Source organism: Emys orbicularis, chromosome 9, assembly GCF_028017835.1.
Source record: "Emys orbicularis isolate rEmyOrb1 chromosome 9, rEmyOrb1.hap1, whole genome shotgun sequence".
In the NCBI taxonomy this organism is placed as follows: Eukaryota; Metazoa; Chordata; order Testudines; family Emydidae; genus Emys; species Emys orbicularis.
The window spans coordinates 42,573,585-42,597,010 of NC_088691.1; the positions used below are offsets into that span (position 1 = coordinate 42,573,585).

Below are 23,426 nucleotides of genomic sequence, written 5' to 3' on the forward strand. Positions count from 1 at the left end.
TTTGCTCCCCCCGTGGATGGAATCTGATAATGGAACACACTTCACATCCCAAGTCGTTCAGAAGATATCGGATGCCCTACAGATCCCCTGGAAGCTTCACACGCCATGGCGACCGCAGGCCAGTGGGGTAGTGGAGCGTACAAATCAGACTCTTAAGTGGCACCTCTCAAAGGTTTGCCAAGAGGCTTCCCTTAAGTGGCCTGATGCTTTGCCCCTTGTTTTGCTCCGCATTCGCGCTCTCCCTAAGGGCAGGTTAGGGCTCAGTCCCTTCGAGATTATGTTTGGAAGGGCATGGCCTATGAATGGTACACTGGTTCTGGCAGGGGAGTGGGAAATGGGGTGTGGCTTCTTATCTCAGTACATGTGCTCTCTGTCTGCTGTTCTTTGTTCTCTCCACAGGTATACCAAAGATTTGCAGCCTCTCCCGCTGGATGCCCCGATCCACTCCTTGCAGCCAGGTGACTCCGTACTCGTTCGGACCTGGAAGGACGAGCCTCTCCAAGAGAAGTGGAAGGGACCTCACACCGTCCTGCTGGTCTCCCATACAGCGGCAAAGGTTGAGGGACACAAGAACTGGATTCATCACTCTCGCCTGAAAGCAGTGCCTGCTCCTGAACGGTGGACCGTCCAGCCTGCAGAGAAGACTGCCAGCGACGATCTGGGACTTAAGCTGTTATTCAGGCGACAATAGTGTCTGCTGGGAATGCCCTGTGCTCTCTTTGGACAGTCACAGCGCACTCCCCACGAGACCTCTGAGCGTTGGTTGTGTTTATTTTCACAGGGCCGGCCTAACCTGGTGGCCTGGTCCCTGTTGTTTTTAATCTGCTTGCTATTGGTAATTGTTATTTTGTGGGTATTTGGGGAATTGTGATTGTTAGGCCCTAGGATCACCTGCCCAATATGAGTTCAGGTCTAGGGTCTGCCACAGTGGTGCTCTTTGCCATAGAGACACTCCTCTTGTTAACTCCCGTTTTCCCCCCAGGCACATGCGGGATGGAGAGGAATCCCTACTAACTTAGAGACAAACACATATGAGTCCCTGAAGGTTTGCTTTGCCCAAGAGTTTAACATCTCTAACTGCTGGGTATGCTCCCAAATCCCGCACCATGCTGCAGGGTTACCCTGGAGGGTAGTTCCCTAGAATTGGTCAGATATCTGTTGGGGATGGTTCAGTAGGGGGAAAAATGTCTCGGGTACCCCGTTGTCACAGAACTGTACCATTGAGTCCCAGTATGCGTTAAGGGACGACCCCTGGAAGCCGCAGGCCAACTCAACGTATATCCCTTCCCCTATTAGGTTGCGGCCAGTGGCCCCTGGTTTGGTGTGCTATCGACAGTTTAAGTCCAGCAATCACACCTGGTTTGCTGGGAATAGCACCTGTCAGTATTATTTATCCCCTGACAGTGACACTTCCATCCCTGTCTATGTTAAAGGCAAATCCAACTCTACCGCCTGGCTCGGATCGTTGAATGCCAGACAAGCAAATAAGTGGAGTAGCGGTTATAATGGCTTGGTAGGGAATGGCCACTCCTTTTATATTTGCAGTACCTCTGCCTATAAGTGGCTGCCGCATCGGTGGTATGGAAGCTGCTACCTAGGATATCTTGCCCCTCCCCTTCGTGTTTTCCCTAAACTGCCCCCTGGCCGCCCTAGGCAGCATAGATCTTTGTATGCCACCCCAGAGCCCATTACAGAAGGAGACAGATTGGGTATGATCTTTCTCCCATCCTATGGGGTGGGACGACTGGCTCAATTTTATCGTAGGCTCTCTGTGTTTCTCACCAAGTATGCCAATGAGACCTTGGCCATAGAGAAAAGCCTTAATTCAGAGCTTTACCAGCTCCGGTTGCTGTCCCTGCAAAACAGACAGGCCTTAGATTATGTTTTAGCCTCCCAGGACGGGGTGTGTGTCCTTATTGGGAGTGAATGTTGTACTTATGTCCCAGAAAACTCACAGGACATTAACAAGCACGTCCTGTCAGCTGAACAGGCTTTTGAGCAGTGGAAGGCTCAGGAAAGGGAACCCACAGTTTTTGATTCCCTTCGGGGTTGGTTGCCCAACCTAGGAGGACTGGGAAATAGCCTTGTGCGTCTCCTCCTCACAGGTGTGGTACTGTGCCTGGTCACCCTCCTCCTGATTGCTTGTTTTAAATTGCTCCTCTGTAAGCTTTGTGCCCCCCGTTCCCCAGAAATCCCAGCATACCCTCTCATTGAGAACCCTAGCTCTATGGCACTCAATCATATCTTGTCTACAGAATATGAGAAAACTCAGCCAAAAGTTTGTTGAGTATTCTCAAAGGAGGGAACTGATGACGTCATTAGGCCTATATATATGAACCAGAGTTCTTCCATGTTTAAACTCTGTCCTTCCATGTTTAATTCTAATCGACCTTAAGAGCCAAGGACAGGAATTGGAATGTGTAAATAACCAGTTACCTATTACAATCTTGCTTATAACCTGGTCCTAAGCAATAATGATGAGGTTTGCATGTTTCTAGCTGGAGGAGAAGTGGTAAACTAGAGTAAATAGAACCAAATGATTGTTTAGAGGAATGTTACTAACAAGCTAGATTTATAGCCCTAGAATGACTTAACGGCTTAAATGTATAAACATGTCTTCGGTAGAGAAGGGAGGGGGAGTGGGGGTGGTGGTGCAGGGGGAAAGAGGTGGGGGCTTAATTGTGAAAAGTATAAGAAGAGAGAAACTGTTTTTGCTGGTGTGCTCGATTTGAGATTTGCCTGTCTCCTTGCACCACTTTGAGATCTCAAATAAACCTTTGATTGTTTCTCCACCCCGGTGTGTTTATTGGCGCGAAGCACGCCGGGCAACGAACCTTCGCTGTTGCTTTGCCTCGGGCACCTCTGTGCTAGCAACACAAGGATGAATTTACTCTCAACCCAGATCTTCAGAAGACAATTGGCCAAGGACAGGGTACATGCTCTAAATGCTGTGGCTAAATGACCAGTGGCTTGTTTAGCTTTCATAGCAATTTGCTGCATATTTTTCCAGAAAGTGCGAATCCATTTTTGCTCAAAATTGATGCGCCCAGTTGAAAAATGTAAATCAGTTGAGAAAAAATGCAAATTGGCCTTTCATAGCTTGATGTCTGGTGCCTCCTCTGAAGGAATTGCTTGCTAGCTCTAATTGTTTTGCCCAAGAGTTTAATGATGCCATTAATAATTAATTGTTCCTCACTCTTGCTTATATATTACATTGCATTTTAGCTATTTTCAGCATCTCCTGTATTACCCTCCCTTTCCCCCGCTCCTTCAGCTTTTACCTGGCTGGAATTTGTAAGAAAAGCAAAATGCAGAAAGCTGTTAACTGCCCTGCCTTGCTAGACTTTTGGTCTCATTTTGTTGTCTTGAAAAATGTCACATCGCTTCCAAATGCAGATCAATGAGTGGCAGTTTTCACAGGGAAGAGGTGATCATGATGAGTTTAATAATGCATCAGCTTCCTCAGTTCTTTCCCAATGGTCTTATGCAACAGGACAAAAGATGCAAGGAAACTCCTGGATATAAGAAAAGGGAGGAAGCATTACACTATGAAGTTATGGGCTAAGCATTGATGCTGTTAATCGTTTATATGCCAATAAGCTTTTAAATATATAAAATATTTCCACGTCATTCGTGTATTCCACAATGTCATTGTTCAGAAAGGCCCTTATCCTGCAAAGCACTTTAGCATGTGCTTGAGTAGTCCCATACTTTCTCTTGTGTGTAATTCCATTGACTTCAATAGGGCTACTCACGTGATCAATGTTACCCACATACTTAAGTGCTTTGCAAGATCTGGAGCTAAAAGCAAGTTGTGTTTAACTATGTTCTGAATTATTGCTCAGCTGTCATGCTCCACTACAGTAGGATAAGGCAGATGGGTCTTGTCTTGCTGTTATGTGTGGGGAAACAGTCATTGATGGGGGGGCAAGGTCCCTAATAGTCTGCCCCACACACCTCTGCCCTGCTTGGCCTCCTGTTGGAAAGTTGCAATGAAAGAAGCTGCTTTTGACTTTTCAAAGGCGGCCTTGTAAAATCTCCCTTGCTGCAAATGCTACAGCCTGGTGCATTGGTAACTTGGGATCTCCTGCAGGGGGAAAGCAGCTCTGTGGTGTGGGAGCAGAAGTAATGCTTTTGGGGGGGACAGATTCCAAAGTGGTCATGGAAGCCCTCTGTTGCTTCTGGAGCATTTCAGGTTGGGGTTAAGCTCTCAGCATGGGAGGATGATGTGATTGGAGTCAGTGCATTGTAACAGGATGCCATGATCTCTGCTCCAGAGCCTCCACACCCAAAGAATATCATCTACGCTAACTGAAACACTTAGTGAAAAACAGATCTTGACAAATTAGAGAACTGGTCTGAAATCAATACAATGAAATTCAATAGAGACAAGTGCAAAATAATACATTTAAGAAGGAAAAATCAAATGCACCACTACAAAATAAGTGGCTAAGTGGTAATCTGCTGAAAAGGATCTTGGGGTTATAGCAGATCACAGACTGAACATGAGTCAACAGTGTGATGCAGCTGCAAAAAAGGTGAATATCACTCTGGGGAGTATTAACAGAAATGTCAAGTGTAAGACACGGGAGGTAAATGCCCTGCTCTACTCGGCACTAGCGAGGCCTCAGCTGGAGTACTGCAGCCAGGTCTGGATGCCGCACTTTAGGAAAGATGTGGACAAATTGAAGAGAGTCCAGAGGAGAACAACAAAAATGATCAAAAGTTTAGAAAACCTGACCTATGAGGAAAGGTTAAAAAAACTGGGCATGTTTAGTCTCAAGAAAAGAGACTCGGAGGGGGGGGGCAGGGGAAGGGGGGCTGATAATAGTTTTCAAACATGTTAAGGACTGTTGAGGATGGTAATCAATTGTTCTCCATGTCCACTGAAGGTAGGACAAGAAGCAATGGGTTTAATCTGCAGAAAGGGAGATTTACATATTAGGAAAAACTTTCTAGCCCTAAGGGCAGTTAAGCTCTGGAACAGGCTTCCAAGGGAGGTTGTGGAAACCCTATCACTGGAGCTTTTAAAGAACAGGTTGGACAAATACCTGTCAGGTCTGGTCTAGGTTTACTTGGTCCAGCCTCAGCACAGGGGGCTGGACTTGATGACCAGCCCTACATTGCCTTCATTCTGTGATTTTACCTAAATGAACAGAAATCATTCAAGATAAAGACCTGAGCATCACTGGGGAAAGTTTCACAAGAAGTTGTGCTCAGCCTGACATGTCTAGCCACCCTTATTCAGCATGCAAGAACAAGGGGCATTCAACAGCACTGAAAGGCAACACATTTCAAATTTGAGACAAGGGATTTTTTTTTACACATGCATAAGTGACCTGGAAACTCCCTGCCACTTGATATCATTGAATCAAAGTGCTAAGTAGGACTTTTAAAAGGCTTAGGCAGGTACACGGATAATGAGAACATCCCATTACAATAAATGGGATAGAAGTAAATTATAAGGTATTTAAACCCGCCTGCTTCAGGACATCACCCAACGGGGGTGAGGAAGCCACTTCACCCCATAGGAAGATTATACCATAATTATCTACTAGGGGGGTTTCTTGCAGCTTCTTCTGTAGCAGCTGGTGCTGTCCATTTTTGGAGACGGGGGCTGAACTAGATGCACTTGGTCTGATCCCCTCTGGCAATTCCTATGCTCTTGTGCCTGGGTCTGGCTCCTCCCTGCAGCTGAACAGCCTGCACTGGGATTCAGGGTGGCATGATTTCCCCTGCACTGAGGCTTTTGCTGTCTTCCAGCTCCACTACAACGAGCCCATAGCCACAGGCTCGTCCTGCATTTCTCTGGCCGCCTGGGTTCTTGTAAACACGCTCCTCCCACCCAAGGCGGCTGCTTATAAAAGGAAGAAGAATGCAGCTAAACACACACCCCCGCCACAGTTTCCTGACAAGCCAAGAAATTCCTCACTCCCAACAATGCCTCAGCAAAGCCAAGAGTTGGGTTGTCTTTTTAAAATTTAAAAAGGGAACCACTATTTCTCTGTGCATGTCAGCCAGGCCAGGGAGCAGCTCTGGGGTGGACATGCTTGATCCTTTAGACTGAAGAGTGCAGCCTGGGTAAATTGTTTGGAATGAGGCTGGAACTGCTGGCAAAATTTGGGGCAATTCCTTTCTGGCTTGCTGTGATCTCCCCACCCCCTGCTTCCCCACAAGGAGTTGCAAGCACAAGCTGTTGGGGGCGGGGGGGGGAGGGAGCAAAACTGTGCTTTCCATGTGGGAAGCATGCAAGCAGGGCCGGCTTTAGCAACAGCGGGGCCCGATTCCTGAGGGCGGACTTGCGGCAAGCCCTGCCTCCAGGAATCGAGCCGCGCTCCGGCCGGGGTCGCCGGGCTTGGGTCCGGCCGAGCCGACCGGTGGCCAGCGCCGCGCCGCGGGGGCCGGGCCGGACCCAAGCCGCGCCGCGGGGGCCGGGCCGCGGGGGCCGGGCCGGAGCCGAGCCGCACCGCGGGGGCCGGGCCGGGCCGGAGCCAAGCCGCGCCGCGCCACGGGGGCCAGGCCGGAGCCAAGCCGCGCCGCGCCACGGGGGCCAGGCCGGAGCCAAGCCGCGCCGCGCCACGGGGGCCAGGCCGGAGCCAAGCCGCGCCGCGCCACGGGGGCCAGGCCGGAGCTGAGCCGCGGGGGCTGGGCCGGGTCAGGCCCGAGCCACGCCACGCCGCTGGGGCCGGGCCGGAGCCGAGCCGCGCTGCGCCACGGGGGCCAGGCCAGAGCCAAGCCGCGCCCCGCTGCGGAGGCCGGGCCGGAGCCGCGCCGCGCCGCGGGGGCCGGGCCGGGCCCGAGCCGCGTCGCGGGGGCCGGGCCGGAGCCGAGCCGCGCCGCGGGGGCCGGGCCGGGCCCGAGCCGCGCCGCGGGGGCCGGGCCGGAGCCGAGCCGCGCCGCGGGGGCCGGGCCGGAGCCGAGCCGCGCCGCGCCGCGGGGGCTGGGCCGGGCCCGAGCCGCGGGGGCTAGGCCCGAGCCGAGCCGGACCCGAGCCGCGGGAGCCGGGCCGGACCCGAGCCATGCTGCGGGGGCTGGGCTGGAGCTGAGCTGGGCTGGAGCCGCTGGGGCCGGCGCGCTCAGCCGGAACCGGGGCCGGAGGGAGCTGCTCGGCCGGGGCTGGACTGGGCCATGCCTCCCCGGAGCCCTTCTCGCGCCCCCCGCCACCCCAGCTTACCTGGTGCTGCCTGCCCGCCCCTGCTTCTTTTCAGACTTCCCGCGACCCTCTGATTCGCGGGAAGCAGGGGAGGGGGAGGAGCGGGGGCGGAGCGTTCAGTGGAGGGGAGGAGGGGGAAGTGAGCTGGGGGCGGGGTGGAGAGCTGTGGCGCGGGGCCCTCTTAGCGCGGGGCCCAATTCAGCCAAATCAGCTCCATCGGCCTAAAGCCGGCCCTGCATGCAAGGCACAGCATGACTGCAAGGGGGCACAGATGAGATGTGTGTTATTTCAGAGACCTCTCCGATGGGGAGAAGTAGGTATTTATTTTCTACCTCCCCCACACTCTGCTTTATTTGTCAGATAACCCCCCTCCCCAAAAAAGTTTCAGACATGACACAGACCCTGCAAATACACCACCCTCCCTTATATATGCTATGACCCTCACTTGATCAAAAGGGATTTTAAATATGTAAGCAATAAAATTCATGGCAAGGTGTAAGGTCATCAGTATTGTCGGCCCCAAGAATTTGTAAATCCTGAATCAGGCCATGAAAAATCCTGAGATTGGCTTCAAAATCCTGAGATTTTTTTTTTAATGAAATTTTTTTCCCCTTTACCTTCTGGTTTCTGCACCTTTAGGCTGAACCTGAACCAGATTTCTAAGCTCTTCTCCATAACCATCAGGCCTAGAAACATACTTTGATAAAGTCAATGAAAACAGTCTCAACTAACTTGGTCCTGCCATGCGGGCAGGGGACTGGACTTGATGACCTCTCGAGGTCCCTTCCAGTCCTAGAATCTATGAATCTATGAATAATCATGTGACTTCATGAGCTGGGGCTTGAACAATAACTATTGCAAGAGCTGGCAGCACTGGGTTGTAGCTGTTCATCAAATAACTTTGCTGAGTTACAAGGCGAGAGGCAAAGCTGCCTCCAGCTGCATGGAGTTCCAGTGCAGCTGCTCCCATTATCACAATCCCCACTCCGATCCACTTCCTTTCTTTCAGTCTCTCATCAGCATTTTCCTTAGATTGCCCCTGGGTCACTATGCAATGCTTGGTGATAGTACCATTGAACTGCAGGGTATGACACGACAGGCGGACAATGCCAGCCTGTTGGTATACCAGACAGGAGATGCTACACAGGCCTTCTCTTGATCCTGTAAGAACTTAGATGTGCATCAGGGAAATTAGATGATAAAACTCTCCTAGATGGAATGCTGAAACTTCTACATTAAAATGAGAAACACTCTCAAGTCATTGCCAAGAGGCTGGAATGTGTTTGATAGTTTATACCTGGTGTTATTCTTGGCTCTTCTCAGATTATAACCAGAGACTGTCTAACACCCCAGTTCCCAACCCCAACCCACCCCTGTCTGAAATCCTGTGGAGAACACCATGTTTCCTCAGACACCTCATATTCTTGGAGGAAAATGGGGTCTCACTTTCATGATCTACTGAGGGTATATTTCTGACTATAAAAGTTCTTCAGCTGAAGTAGCATCTGTGATGCTGTGTACCCAGGTGCCAGCTCAGCATAGGGCTGCAGGCTAATTCACTCATATGCTAATAGAAATCAAAGGAGTGTCAAGAGATAGTATAGTGTCTGGCCAATTCAATCGTGTGTTAGTTTAGTTCAAAGGAAATGTTAAGAGTATTCTCTACAGTTATCTATAACCTGTTGATTGCGGTCACATTACATTATGTATACCCCTGTAACTAGTTAACCCTAGATCAAAAGTGTGTGCTAGTGTTACAATGAGAATGTGTGTGATGTGTAAACTTCATGAAAACTAATGAAGGATTGTTGTTTGCTATTACCTTTTACATTGTGTCTACCCCTGTAATTAACTTACCCATCAAATGTGATTAGAGCCTTGGAAACGTAAAGAAAGAAGAGTGCTAACTTCAAAGCAAGGGCCATTGTGTTTGACAATGGAAATTCACCGGCCCACATGTGTGAAGACTGTCAGATTGTTTTAGAATCATAGAATATCAGGGTTGGAAGGGACCTCAGCAGGTCATCTAGTCCAACCCCCTGCTCAAAGCAGGACCTAATCCCAACTAAATCATTCCAGCCAGAGCTTTGTCAAGCCTGACCTTAAAAACCTCTAAGGAAGGAGATTCCACCACCTCCCTAGGTAACCCATTCCAGTGCTTCACCACCCTCCTAGTGAAAAAGTTTTTCCTAATATCCAATCTAAACCTCCCCCACTGCAACTTGAGACCATTACTCCTTGTTCTGTCATCTGGTACCACTGAGAACAGTCTAGATCCATCCTCTTTGGAACCCCCTTTCAGGTAGTTGAAAGCAGCTATCAAATCCCCCCTCATTCTTCTCTTCTGCAGACTAAACAATCCCAGTTCCCTCAGCTTCTCCTCATAACTCGTGTGCTCCAGCCCCCTAATCATTTTTGTTGCCCTCTGCTGGACTCTTTCCAATTTTTCCACACACACAAAAAAAATTTTTCTTCTGTGAACAGAAACTATAAATACTGATCCAAAGGACTGTTTGGATTCTAACAGGGCGGAATAGCTGGACAAGAAGACGGAGATCCCCAGAGTTATTCTGGGTAACCCTGAAAGACTTTGGAGAAACTAGCAGATTACTACATCTCTGCTACCATTTTGGATTTACAAACTTTGACTCACCTGTTAATATATTTTACCTGCTTTAACCTCTCAATAACCCTCATTTATTTTCTTGGCTAATAAATCTTTAGTTTACTAAGAATTGGCTGCCAGCGTTGATTTGGTGTGAGACCCAGAGTACCAAATTGATCTGGGGTAAGTGACTGATCCTTTGAGATGGGGAGGAACCTGATGTGGTGTAATTTTTGGTTTATATGACCTTTTATCATCAAATGCAGTTTGTCTGGGTGGCAAGATAGGCTGGAAAGCCAAAGGAGATTGTCTGTGAATCCATGGTAAGACTGGTATAGTGATCCAGTTCATGTGTGTTGCTGGCTTGGTGAAATCTAATTATAGAACATACCACCAGCTTGGGTGCCTGTTTTCTGATAGTCTGACCGGAGATTGGCACTCACAGCTGTGAGCCACTCCAGACAGCGTGACAGCATCCCCAAGTCCCATGGTCCAGATGGGACCTTTACATAGCAACAGAGGGAAAACAGTTTTTAGAATGGAGAGAAGTAAATAGTGGTGTCCCCCAGGGGTCTGAACTGGGACCTGTGCTGTTCAACATATTCATAAATGATCTGGAAAAAGGGGTAAACAGTGAGGTGGCAAAATTTGCAGATGACACAAAACTATTCAAGATAGTTAAGTCCCAGGCAGACTGTGAAGAGGTACAAAGGGATCTCACAAAACTGGGTGACTGGGCAACAAAATGGCAGATGAAATTCAATGCTGATAAATGTAAAGTAATGCACATTGTAAAACATAATCCCAAGTATACATATAAAATGATGGGGTCTAAATTAGCTGTTACCACTCAAGAAAGAGATTTTGGAGTCAATGTGGATAGTTCTCTGAAAACATCCACTCAACGTACAACGGCAGTCAAAAAAGCGAACAGAATGTTGGGAATCATTATTGCCTCTATCTAAATCCATGGTACACCCACATCTTGAATACTGCGTGCAAATATGGTCGCCCCATCAAAAAAAAGGATATTTTGGAATTGGAAAAGGTTCAGAAAAGGGCAACAAAAATTATGAGGGGTATGGAACAGCTTCCATATGAGGAGAAATTAATAAGACTGGGACTTTTCAGCTTGGAAAAGAGACGACTAAGGGGGGATATGATCGAGGTCTATAAAATCATGACTGGTTTGAAGAAAGTAAATAAGGAAGTGTTATTTACTCCTTCTCATAACACAAGAACTAGGGGTCACCAAATGAAATAATAGGCAGCAGGTTTAAAACAAACCAAAGGAAGTATTTCTTCACACAATGCACAGTCAACCTGTGGAACTCTTTGCCAGAGGATGTTGTGAAAGCTAAGACTATAACAGGGTTCAAAAAGGAACTAGATAAATTCATGGAGGACAGGTCCATCCATGCCTATTAGCCAGGATGGGCAGGGATGGTGTCCCTAACCTCTGTTTGCCAGAAGCTGGGAATGGGTGACAGGGAATGGATCACTTGATGATTATCTGTTCTGATCATTCCCTCTGGGGCACCTGGCATTGGTCACTGTGAGAAGACAGGATACTGGGTTAGATGGATCTTTGGTCTGACCCAGTATGGCATTCTTATGATGAAATGGAATCAGTGCAGAATATAGCCTGCCCGCCTTCTCATCACTCAAGGGTGTATCTGGTACTGCACTTGATCGTTGCTGAAAGGCCATGTGGTTATACTGGATACCTGCATGTTAGTGGCATGCTGGGAAGTCACAGGGATGTAATCCACAGCTTCAACCACACAGGAAGTGATGATTTACCTGGGCAATGTCACAGCATTAAATGCTCCAATGCAACCCAATGAAAATACTCTGTAATATGATGAGCTCTTTGTGCGCTGTGGATTTATACCAGATACACATACCATTTGGGGGCCAATTTTAGTTTTCCATTCACTCTCGTCTTATTTATAGATCTGAGGTTCTCAAAGCCGAATCTAGAACTGGTCAGAACTTTGGGTTTTTTTAGGCATGGAAAATTTAAACTTATCAAAAAATTCAAAACCAAAATATTTAGGTCTAAATCTGAAATATTTCAGTTTGGATTGATGCTATGGTGTCTCATGGGAGTTGTAGTCCAGGTGCTTCATGCTCCTCTTCTCCTCTATAGGCTGGGGCCTTTGTTGGACTACACCTCCAATGATGCACCATGGTCTTCCCTCCTGGTGAAAGGAAGTGGTATATTGTGGGATTTCTATGGCCATGGTGTATCATGGGAGAAGTAGTCTGGCAAGGGAGCCCAGCCCATAGCAGGGAACAAGAACATGAGGCAACCCCAACTACAACTCCCATGAAGCACCAAGTGGAATTTCCAAATCAAAGAATTTCAGTTTTTAGCCAAAAAAGCAAAATCTTTTCAGTTTTTAAGCATTTAGTTCTTTGACCGAAAACATATAAATAAACTCCATGGAAAGCAGAGGCTTTTTGCAAAACCATTTGTTTAGTCAATAATGCAATTTTCTGTTGAAAATAATTTTAGATGGAAAATTTTTGAACAGTCCAGCTGAATCTAGGGGATTTAGATACACAGTTGCCATTCGCTTCAACAGGAACTATGTGTCTAAATCCCCTGTTGAGCTTTGAATAGCTCGGCTCTAATACCCAATCATTTTGAAAAAAAAGAGCTGGGAAGGGACTGGAATTAGGTTTCATCATTGTTTACATTTATTAACCCCGGGAGCTCCGATCACAGTCATGCTGTCATAAAGGCAGGAATGTCCATATTGCTTGGGTGTAGGTTTGTCCCTACAGACACAACCTGAACCAACATCAGTTTTCTCCTTCCCATCCTGACTCCTTCAAATATTTTCACTTCTAGGATTTGTACAGCTCCTTTCATGCACATTTCACCCTTACTCCCCTGGGAACAAGCAAGCTGTAGCCTTATAATCTCTGCCTGTGGAGCACCAATTCCTGGAATGATGCATTGACCAAGAAACCACTGCTCTTTGTTTTGAATACATGGACCAAACCCTGTTGTCGACTACCCCTGAGTGACCTAGGTAAAGTCAATGAGGTCAGACAGGATGCAAATCAGTTAGTCCCAGTGTCACCAAATAACTGGTTTAAAGTAAGAGGCTCTCACAAGTCCCTCTTCAAAGAGGGCTCAAGCCTACAAGATGCTGAGCTGCTCCTGGCCATCAATGGGGGCCAAGGACACCCAGCACCTGGCAGGCTGGCCCATCATGGACAGGATGCAGGGGAAAGTTCCTCTTGTGGCTGTGGAAGCCAGTCAGTCCTGGGTGGTGGGAGGCGTCAGTCCCAGCCCCTCCCCTCAGACGTGGTATTTTTTCAGTAGTTCGCTTTGCCACTGCCGCTTCTTGTTGGGGAAGGAGACGGGGATCTTGATCTTCCTGAAGTCTTCGATGCACTTCCCCAGCTCCGACTCCAGCGCCCTCCTCTCCTCGCTGATGGGAGGTGCCTCAGGGCAGCTCTCCACCCCATTCTCCTGGATGTTCAAGTGGTCACTGTTCCTCCTCTGCCCCGTCTGCTTCACCTGCTCCAGGAATTTGAGGGAGTTGGAGAAATCCAGGGTGTTAGGCCGAGGCGGACATTCATCCGGCAACTCCGGCCAGGGCAAGGAGGCTGTGGAGCCGGGGTCACCAGCCTCCGACTGGGGACCTTTGTCAGGGAGAGAGTCTCCAGTGGCCAGAGCCAGGTCAGGTTCACAACGGCTGTCCAAGCTGGAGGTCGAAAAGTCGTAGATGCTGTCCATGCCAGCCGAGTCCTTGTGTGCCTCCAGGGTTGGGTTTGGCTCTTCTGTCGCCGCTGGGGCACTGTCTGCTGCTGGCACTGAAGGGGAAAAATCAGAGACCGACGTTAGGGATAGGTGGCTCCCAAAAGGGCACATTCAACATTATGGGCCAAATTTGGTGCCCCGACATGCCACACAACCACACTGAGCTCAGTTGAAGCCCCAGAAGCCAGCGCAGAGTTTAGCTCTTTGCTGCCATTCCTTCAACTACTGCTCCGAGGGGAAGGGAGCACAAGGAAAGTGCTGACGTATGGCTAGCTGTTGTCAATGTACGGTGTTTTATCCTTTTTTTAACCATTTCCTTTGGCTTCTCAGTTCATCCCACCTCCGCCATTTCTCTCAACTGCACACAGAAAGAGACCAATCCACACGCCCCTCGTGCTCCGTGGATCACAGCTAGGGAACCCTGCTGTAGTCCAAACACAACCAAATAGGGGTCCTAGCATGAAATCCAGACCCAACTGACAAAACTCTCACTTACCTCAGTGGGGACAGGGTTTCACCCATAATCCTTGCTGGGAGAGGAGATTCAGTTGGTAATAGAGCCCCATGCAAGTGCTTGGCTGTTTTTCATTTTCTATACCCCCAGGTCAAACCCCACAAGATGGGACATATTAAGCATGTTGTGTAGAGCTGGGCTCAGTTCTTGCTTTGAAACAGGAATTTGGTTTCTTGTGTAGAAAGAATAGTAAATATGGCAGGCGACCAGCTCGGCTAAACAGTGAAATCCTTGCTGATCTTAAAAGCAAAAAAGAAGCTTACAACAGGGCCGGCTCCAGGCACCAGCCCACCAAGCATGTGCTTGGGGCAGCGCCTGGAGGGGGGTGGCGCGGCGGGGCGCTCCGGCCGCCGGGGAGAGCGGAGCCACAGCGGGCTCGCCGCCATCCCCGGCGCTCCGGCCGGTCGGGGAGAGCGGGGCCCCGGCCAGGCTCACCGCCCTCCCCCCGGCGCTCCAGCCGGTCGGGGAGAGCGGAGAGCCCCGGCCGGGCTCTCCGCCTTCCTCCCGGCGATCTGGCCGCCGGGGGCTCTCCGCCCTCCCCCCGGCGCTCTGGCTGCCGGAGGCTCTCCGCCCTCCCCCCGGCGCTCTGGCCGCCAGGGAGAGCAGAGAGCCCCGGCCGGGCTCTCCGCCCTGCTCCCAGCGCTCTGGGCCGCCGGGGAGAGCGGAGCCGCGGCGGGCTCGCCGCCCTCCCTTCGGCGCTCCGGCCGGTCGGGGATTGCGGGCCTGCGGCTGGGCTCGGCGCCCTACCCTGCCGCAATGGGGGGGGGGGGGGGGGGGGGGCGGCGGCCGGTGGCTTACAAGAAGTGGAAGATTGGACAAATGACCAGGGAGGAGTATAAAAATATTGCTCAGGCACGCAGGAGTGAAATCAGGAAGACCAAATCATACTTGGAGTTGCAGCTAGCAAGAGATGTTAAGAGTAACAAGAAGAGTTTCTTCCGGTATGTTAGCAACAAGAAGAAAGTCAAGTAAAGTGTGGGACCCTTACTGAATGAGGGAGGCAACCTAGTGACAGAGGATGTGGAAAAAGCTAATGTACTCAATGATTTTTTTGCCTCTGTCTTCACGAAGAAGGTCAGCTCCCAGACTGCTGCACTGGGCAGCACAGGTTTCAGAGTAGCAGCCGTGTTAGTCTGTATCCGCAAAAATAACAGGAGTACTTGTGGCACCTTAGAGACTAACAAATTTATTAGAGCATAAGCTTTCGTGGGCTACAACCCACTTCTTCGGATGCAGCCCACGAAAGCTTATGCTCTAATAAATTTGTTAGTCTCTAAGGTGCCACAAGTACTCCTGTTATTTTTGGGCAGCACAGTATGGGGAGGAGGTGACCAGCCCTCTATGGAGAAAGAAGTGGTTCGGGACTATTTAGAAAAACTGGACGAGCACAAGTCCATGTGGCCGGATGCGCTGCATCCGAGGGTACTAAAGGAGTTGGCGGAGGTGATTGCAGAGCCATTGGCCATTATCTTTGAAAACTCATGGCAATCGGGGGAGGTCCCGGATGACTGGAAAAAGGCTAATGTAGTGCTCATCTTTAAAAAAGGGAAGAAGGAGGATCCGGGGAACTACAGGCCAGTCAGCCTCACCTCAATCCCTGGAAAAATCATGGAGCAGGTCCTCAAGGAATCAATTTTGAAGCACTTAGAAGAGAGGAAAGTGATCAGGAACAGTCAGCATGGATTCACCCAGGGCAAGTCATGCCTGACTAACCTAATTGCCTTCTATGAGGAGATAACTGGGTCTGTGGATGAGGGGAAAGCAGTGGATGTGTTATTCCTTGACTTTAGCAAAGCTTTTGATACGGTCTCCCATAGTATTCTTGCCAGCAAGTTAAAGAAGTATGGGCTGGATGAATGGACTATAAGGTGGATAGAAAGCTGGCTAGATTGTCGGGCTCAACGGGTAGTGATCAACGGCTCCATGTCTAGTTGGCAGCCGGTTTCAAGCGGCATACCCCAAGGGTCGGTCCTGGGGCCGGTTTTGTTCAATATCTTCATTAATGATCTGGAGGATGGCGTGGACTGCACTCTCAGCAAGTTTGCAGATGACACTAAACTGGGAGGAGTGGTAGATATGCTGGAGGGTAGGGATAGGATACAGAGGGACCTAGACAAATTAGAGGATTGGGCCAAAAGAAACCTGATGAGGTTCAACAAGGACAAGTGCAGAGTCCTGCACTTAGGACGGAAGAATCCCATTCACTGTTACAGACTAGGGACCGAGTGGCTAGGCAGCAGTTCTGCAGAAAAGGACCTAGGGGTTACAGTGGACAAGAAGCTGGATATGAGTCAACAGTGTGCCCTTGTTGCCAAGAAGCTAACGGCATTTTGGGCTGTATAAGTAGGGGCATTGCCAGCAGATCGAGGGATGTGATCATTCCCCTCTATTCGACATTGGTGAGGCCTCACCTGGAGTACTGTGTCCAGTTTTGGGCCCCACACTACAAGAAGGATGTGGAAAAATTGGAAAGAGTCCAGCGGAGGGCAACAAAAATGATTAAGGGGCTGGAGCACATGAGTTATGAGGAGAGGCTGAGGGAACTGGGATTGTTTAGTCTGCAGAAGAGAAGAATGAGGGGGGATTTGATAGCTGCTTTCAACTACCTGAAAGGGGGTTCCAAAGAGGATGGATCTAGACTGTTCTCAGTGGTACCAGATGACAGAACAAGGAGTAATGGTCTCAAGTTGCAGTGGAGGAGGTTTAGGTTGGATAGTAGGAAAAACTTTTTCACTAGGAGGGTGGTGAAGCACTAGAATGGGTTACCTAGGGAGGTGGTGGAATCTCCTTCCTTAGAGGTTTTTAAGGTCAGGCTTGACAAAGCCCTGGCTGGGATGATTTAGTTGGGATTAGGTCCTGCTTTGAGTAGGGGGTTGGACTAGATGACCTCCTGAGGTCCCTTCCAACCCTGATATTCTATGAATCATTCAGCAAGCCTGGGGCTAAATATTGGGCAAACCTGGAGGCTGATCTATGGGTTAGGGTGGAAATTTTGTAAAGCTCACTGGTTTCAAAGGATTTGGGACACTGAACACTGCCGTTGTTAGGAGCTGAGTGAAACTTGTTATGGGTTGAGTTAAAACGCCATTGAGATTGATAGGGGAGTACTCACCCTTCAATTAACATAACTGTAAGCATAAACCCCCACTTAAGACAAAGATGTGGGTGAACCCACCCAGGAGCCTTTGGCTGAGTATTGTTTTGGGTAGGGGTGTGTGGAGGAAAAGAGATCACACAGAAACTGAGATCAGGCAAGAACAGAGAGAGAGGGACTGAGGCGAGTTAATAAAGCCAAGCAGGACCCTGTAAGCACAGTGTGACTCTGGAAAAAGCTAGAGCGAGAGCTTTGGGTTTGGTGTTGACTAACGAGGCTTGGGGGCTGTAAGCCAAGGAACTGCTCCTTTGTTCTTGGTTCCTTCTGCATTCAGAGACACAGGACTTTGTACACTCTTTGTAAATAAACAAGACTGCATCAAAGAAAATAGCAGCTGCCATCAACTTCTATTTCCAACTGGAATGTCCCCAGGGCCCCAAACTTCGACTAGCTGCTCGGGTTGAAAAGTGGTAACAATATTCAGCATGATGCGCAGAGCTCAGCTCTTGCTTTGAAACAGGCTTTTTGTTACACATTGGGCTGTGTTCGTGAATCTTTCAGCAAGCCTAGGGCTAAACTTTGGCCAAGCCTTGGGGGCTGATCTATGGGTTGGGATAGAAACTGTGCAAATCTCGCTGGTTTCAAAGGATTTCAGGAATTGAGCTTTGGGGTGATTCAATCATGAAACCAAGATGAATGGAAACTGGAAAATGAAAAATAAGTTGCACAGCTTCCTACATCTCTAGCTGCTGAGTTGGTCTGAAACAGTCACGGTGCATCTCTGTTTGCTAGCATTAGTGGAAAACAAGCAGTGACTCTGTATTAGAAACAGCCATTATGTTTCAATTTCTAGCCACAGGAACAAATCATGCAAAGGAACTTTAATGGAAACTGGTACTAAACCATTTAGCAAGGTCAGCCCTGTCCCCTTGCCCTCAGTTAGTGAAAAGCAGCATATGCAGCCACAGCAAAACCCAAGGGAGTGGGTCTTTTACTGATCCCTGTGCCCAGCAATGCAGAGAGATTACATGGCTAATTCCCTAAATGCATCTAACGGCTGCAGACTGCAGGTTATCATGGCAGTGCCATCCCTGAGGTTCTCTTATGGGTAGAAAAAACCCCATGGGTAATTCATTTTGCATAAGGAAACATTTTCCCAGCATGCATGTATCTAGTCCATGAGAAGCTGCTACCATGTGATCATCTCAAATGATAAAACAGGGGATTATTGAGACCTCTTACCAGTGAGCTGAACATTGTATGCAGGGCGATGTCTCTCTCTAGCCACATATTATTATAGTAGCAATATAGAGCTGGAAGGGACTTCAAGAGATCATCTAGCGCTAGCCCATCCCCTCACTCTACGGTGGGATTAAGTATTATCTAGACCATCCCCGACAGGTGTTTGTCTACCCCTGTTCTTAAAAACCTCCAATGATGGGGATTCCACAATCTCCCTGGGTCACCTGTTCCAATGCTTATGTTAGAAACTTTTTCCTAATATCTAACCTGTCTCCCCCTTGCTTCAAACTAAATCAATCACTTCCTGTCCTACCATCAGTAGACACGGAGAACAATTGATCACTGTCATCTTTATAACAGCCCTTAACATATTTGAAGACTGTGATCAGCTCCCCCCCCCCCAGTCTTCTCTTTTATTCTCTAGACTAAAGATGTCTTTCAATCTTTCCTCAGAGGTCACATTTTCTAACCATTGTCATTTTTACTATTTTATTGTGACTCTCTCCAATTTGTCCACATCTTTCTTAAAGTGCAGTGCCCAACACTGGACATAGTACTCCAGCTGAGGCCCCACCAGTGCCAAGTAGAGTGGGATAAATACCTCCCATGTCCTACATACGACATTCCTGTTAATACATTCCAGAATTACATGGCCTTTTTTGCAACAGCATCATGTTGTGGACTCATATTCAATTTGTGATCCACTATAACCCCCACATCTTTTTCTTCTGTACTACCACCTACCCAGCTATTCCCCATTTTGTAGTTGTGCATTGAGTTTCCCTTCTAAGTATAGTACTTCACACTTATCTTTACTGAATTTCATCTTGTTGATTTCAGACCAATTCTCCAGTCTGTCTAGGTTGTTGTCAATTCTAATCCTGTCCTCCAAAGCGCTTGCAACCGCTCCAAGCTTGGTATCATCCCCAAATTTTATAAGCGTACTTTCCACCCCATTATCTAAGTCATTAATGAAATTATTGACTAGTACTTGACCTAGGACTGATCCCTGGGGGACCCCACTAGATATGTCCTCCTATCAAACCATTGATAACTACTCTTTGAGTATGGTATTTTTCAATGAGTTATACACCCACATATAGTAATTTCATCTAGACCAGTGTTTTTCCACCTGGGGCCGCAGACTATGTCTAAGATTTCCAAAGGAGTCTGCATCTCCATTCAAAATTTTTGAGGGGTCCACAAATGAAAAAAGGTTGAAAACCACTGATCTATATCACAATTCCCTAATCTGATTCTGAGTTATAGCTGAAGTGCAAACAACCTCAGCTGGTTTATAACTTTCAAACAACCCCCCCCCCCCCTTTTTTTTTTTTGGTGGAAATTTGGCCATTTCTCAAAATGAGAATTTTTTGCAAAAACTTTTTTTTCTTTTTCAAATCCCTTATTCCAAATATTTTCAGTAGAAGTTTTTAAGGGGGAAAAAAAGAAGCCTGTTAAATATTTTTGTTTGTTTTTCCATTTCTGTTGTCGTTCTGCATTGCCAATTTTAGATCAGTTGAGTCACATGGAGGGAATTTTTGTTCCCCAAAGTGGAATTTTTTGAATAACACCGATGGATCTCAAAGCAATTTACAAAGGTCACTATCATTATCCCCATTTTAAATATGGGAAAACTGAGGCTCAGAGCAAGGCCATGACTTGCTCAAGGTGACCCAGCAGGGCCGTGGCTAAGCCAGGACTAGAACCCAGAGTCCCAGTTCCATGCTCTATCCACTAGGCAACACTGCCTGCGTGTTGTGGGATGGGTGAGCTGCAAATAAAGGCACATTAGATACCAGCCTTCAGGTTTGCAAACCCCATCCTGTCTGGAACCGCCTGCTCCTGTGCCGAGCTCCTCCTCACATCCATGCCCATCTGGGGGTATGTCACTGACTCCAGAGCCTGGGGAGAACAATCCACAACAAACAGAACATCAGCAATCAGAACAGGTGATTGTGCACGTAAAAGATGGGAGGGTCATTAAAGTGCAGGGTATCCCTGAGCAAAGCGAGGTATAATGCAGGCCAGCTCTGGGCCCACACACAGCTCTGCCAACGCACCTCAATCCTGAGTCAGAGGCATCAATACCAGGCAAACTGTGAACTCTCTGCAATACTGACCATTGCTCCTGTAGCTCTCTCTGTCTCCGGCTTTGCTTTGTCCTTTTGGATCGGACTGGATGCAGAATAACCCTACTTCTAGAAAGCCCAGAGGGAAATTAGGAGGTTAAGGAGCATGTCTCCACAGGGGATGCGTTTGGAATGAGATGAACATACACTGATCCTGGTGAATGCCGTTGCTCTGCTGTGCGGTGAGGGGAGATCTTCTAAAGCACCTAAAGGAGTTAGGAGAACAAGTCCCATTAACTTTCAATAGGACCTGTGTTCCTAAATCCCAGAGGTGCTTTTGAAAAGCCCTCACCAGAGCTATATTTCCTGATCAGAGGGTGCATCTCAGTGTTAAAATGACTGGGAAGGTGCTCTGCAACATACTGCAGCAAACGCCACAGTGCTGTAACCAGCCCTGCTGCACAAGCCTCCTCTACATAACTGTATATTCACATACACACGCGCATGCTCAGGGCTAGATCCTCAGCTGGTGTAAATCAACACCACTCCACTGACCTGGGTGATTTACGCTCCACAGAGGAGCTGCCTCTCGGCTTGCACAGCACAGGCTGCGCGTAAGGACGTCCTCAGCGTGAGGGGAATGACGCCATCTCTGGGTGCCTGAGTGGCTTTGCATTTAGAAGCAGGCAGATGCTAATCACTGGCCCTTGGAAATGCCTTAGCTCAGTAATAGCACATAGATATCAGCTTAGCCTGTTTTTATCCCTTTACTAAGGGCATGTCCTCGCTTAGCCCATCCAGCAGGGCCCTTATGCTAATGGCTGTAATTATCTGCACTCTGCTAGCAGTGCAGCTCTCAGCAGGTCTTTGCTGTCCCCAGCCACTGCTGTCCGCATGCCCGCCTCCCCTGCAAACACGGTCCACATGTGTTTCCTCTAACATCCAGTAAGGCCATGGGGCACAGAGGCTGTTCTGTCCAGAACTGATTCCAAAGGAAATGGACTTCTAGCTATGCAGACCAGGGGAGATCATTTGAGCCATCAAGGGTGGTGTCGCTGTGCTTTACAGACTCTTTCTATCACAGAACGTAGGAATTGCCAGACATGTCGAACCCGTGGCCCATCCAGCCCAGTATTCTGTCTCCATCAGTGGCCAGATGCTTCCATGAAAGGTGCTAAAAACCCAGAAGTGGGCAATTGTGGGATAATCAACTCATTAACCCCATCAGTTAGAGCTTGGTGCTTGCTGTGAAGGATGAGAGTTCAGATCCCTTCTGCATTTCAGTGAGTCCTGGAACACAGAGCTTAGCCTGGAGTAAACCCTGAGATCAACCCCCCGTCCTGATTTTGGGACAGGTTCCATCTCAGCTCTTATTCCTTCCACGACCTATCTGGGCCCCTGACCTGCTGGGTGATCTTGAGCAAGTCACATCCTCGCTCTGTGTCTGTCTTGGCTATGTAGACTGTAAGTTCTTTGGGGCAGAGGCCGTCTCTTACTATGTGTTTGTGCAGCACCCGGCACCACGGGGCCTTGATCTCAGCTGGGAGCTCAAGCCATTATTGCAGTACAAACAATAAATAATACTAGCTGACATGCTCCCTAGACACACCTCCTGGGCCAGCTGCTCCATCAGGAAAAAGTCCCAGGTGTTTGGCCTGAATTTTTCATCCCTCATTTTTCTTAAGCCTTTGCTTCTTGCCTTGCTCGTCTGTCCATTTCAGTGAGTAAGGTAGAGCGCAGAAGTGACATTTACCAAGTAGTTCTTCTGTGCCATTCTGTTTGTCAGAATCCTGCTCGGTGCTATTAATGTGCTCCCTGCTTCTGTTATGTTCAGAATTTGTAGCGGGAGCCATGCATGAGTATGCCCTTGGATCTCGTCAGTCAGCATTTACTCCCAAGATGAATTTAACATGGGCTGGGAGCCCCGGGCCTCCTTGGCATTGTTAGAATATTCAGCGCACTCCTTTGTCTGATGCCTCCAGCTCCAGGTCTTTCACAGCATCCAAGATCCAGGAAGGAACACAAAGTCTCTGACATGTCCTCGGGCTGTCAGTGCACTCCGCAAACATTTTGGAATAGAAGAGGAAGGCGGGGGAATGTTCCTATTGGGAGGAGGCCAGCAATGGCCTCGCTGCTCTCTCTGCAGGGTCCCAGCACCTAGGAATGAAGCTGAGCAATGCACAGCAATGAGTAGAGTGTAGCGAAGCCAGCTCCATGGCAGGCCGAGGCAGGTCCCCCAGGTGGATCTCTGGCTTTCCTCCACTCCAGAGTCCACGATCTCCCTCCCAAGCAAGGTAGCTGAGCCAACTCCGTTCCACCCCAGCTGGCTGAAATCAGCCCTGGGCTTTCCTGCAGATTCTGACTCCCTGATGCATCTGGATCCTCTCCAAGTCAAGGGCTGCCTAAAATGAAGCATCCTGCTTTAATTGCCCCCGAGTGGAGACCCAGCCCTGGTGGGCAGTGACCTCTGCTCATTGCCAAGGGGTGAGGAAACTGGTTTGACTCTCCCGTGTTTAGAGGGCATTGGCAGTGTCTGGAAACGCTAAGGGGGCTGCCACCATGTGGTGATGCCGTGTCATGACAGGCACATCTCTCGGGGTTGGTTATGCCAGAACAAGGCCTTCAGAGATGTCAGAAAAGCAAAGAGGACACTGAACCCAGCACTGTGTTAGCAGGAGCAATAATGCGGCTGCCCAAAAAACGACCATAAAGAGACCCAGGAGTCTTTGTGGGATGGGGAAGAAGCAGCTAATTCAGGTTCCATCTTCATAACCATCCTGGGGACTTTTACGCTGTTGTAGGCTCAGGGACTCTGCCAGCCTCCAAGCATGGTTTGTTTACATTGCTGCCCCCTTTCCCTCGCCTAGCTCAGAGAGAGCAAAGCTTCCCACAAATCGGGGGCCAAGGTGTCTTCTCCTTCATCTCAGCCAAAGGAGACCAGGCCAGGGCTCTCCATCTCAACCAT

The 23,426-nt window shown here is 48.8% G+C and overlaps 1 long non-coding RNA gene across 1 annotated transcript; it reads right to left on the minus strand.

Annotated features, from left to right (window-relative positions):
• Positions 1-3,423: 3,423 nt before the first annotated feature.
• LOC135883375 (uncharacterized) lies at positions 3,424-7,223 on the minus strand. Its single transcript, XR_010561655.1, has 2 exons — positions 7,175-7,223; positions 3,424-3,515 (listed from the first exon to the last, which is right to left on the minus strand). It is a non-coding gene; the product is annotated as an uncharacterized LOC135883375 (long non-coding RNA).
• Between the last annotated feature and the right edge of the window lie 16,203 nt (positions 7,224-23,426).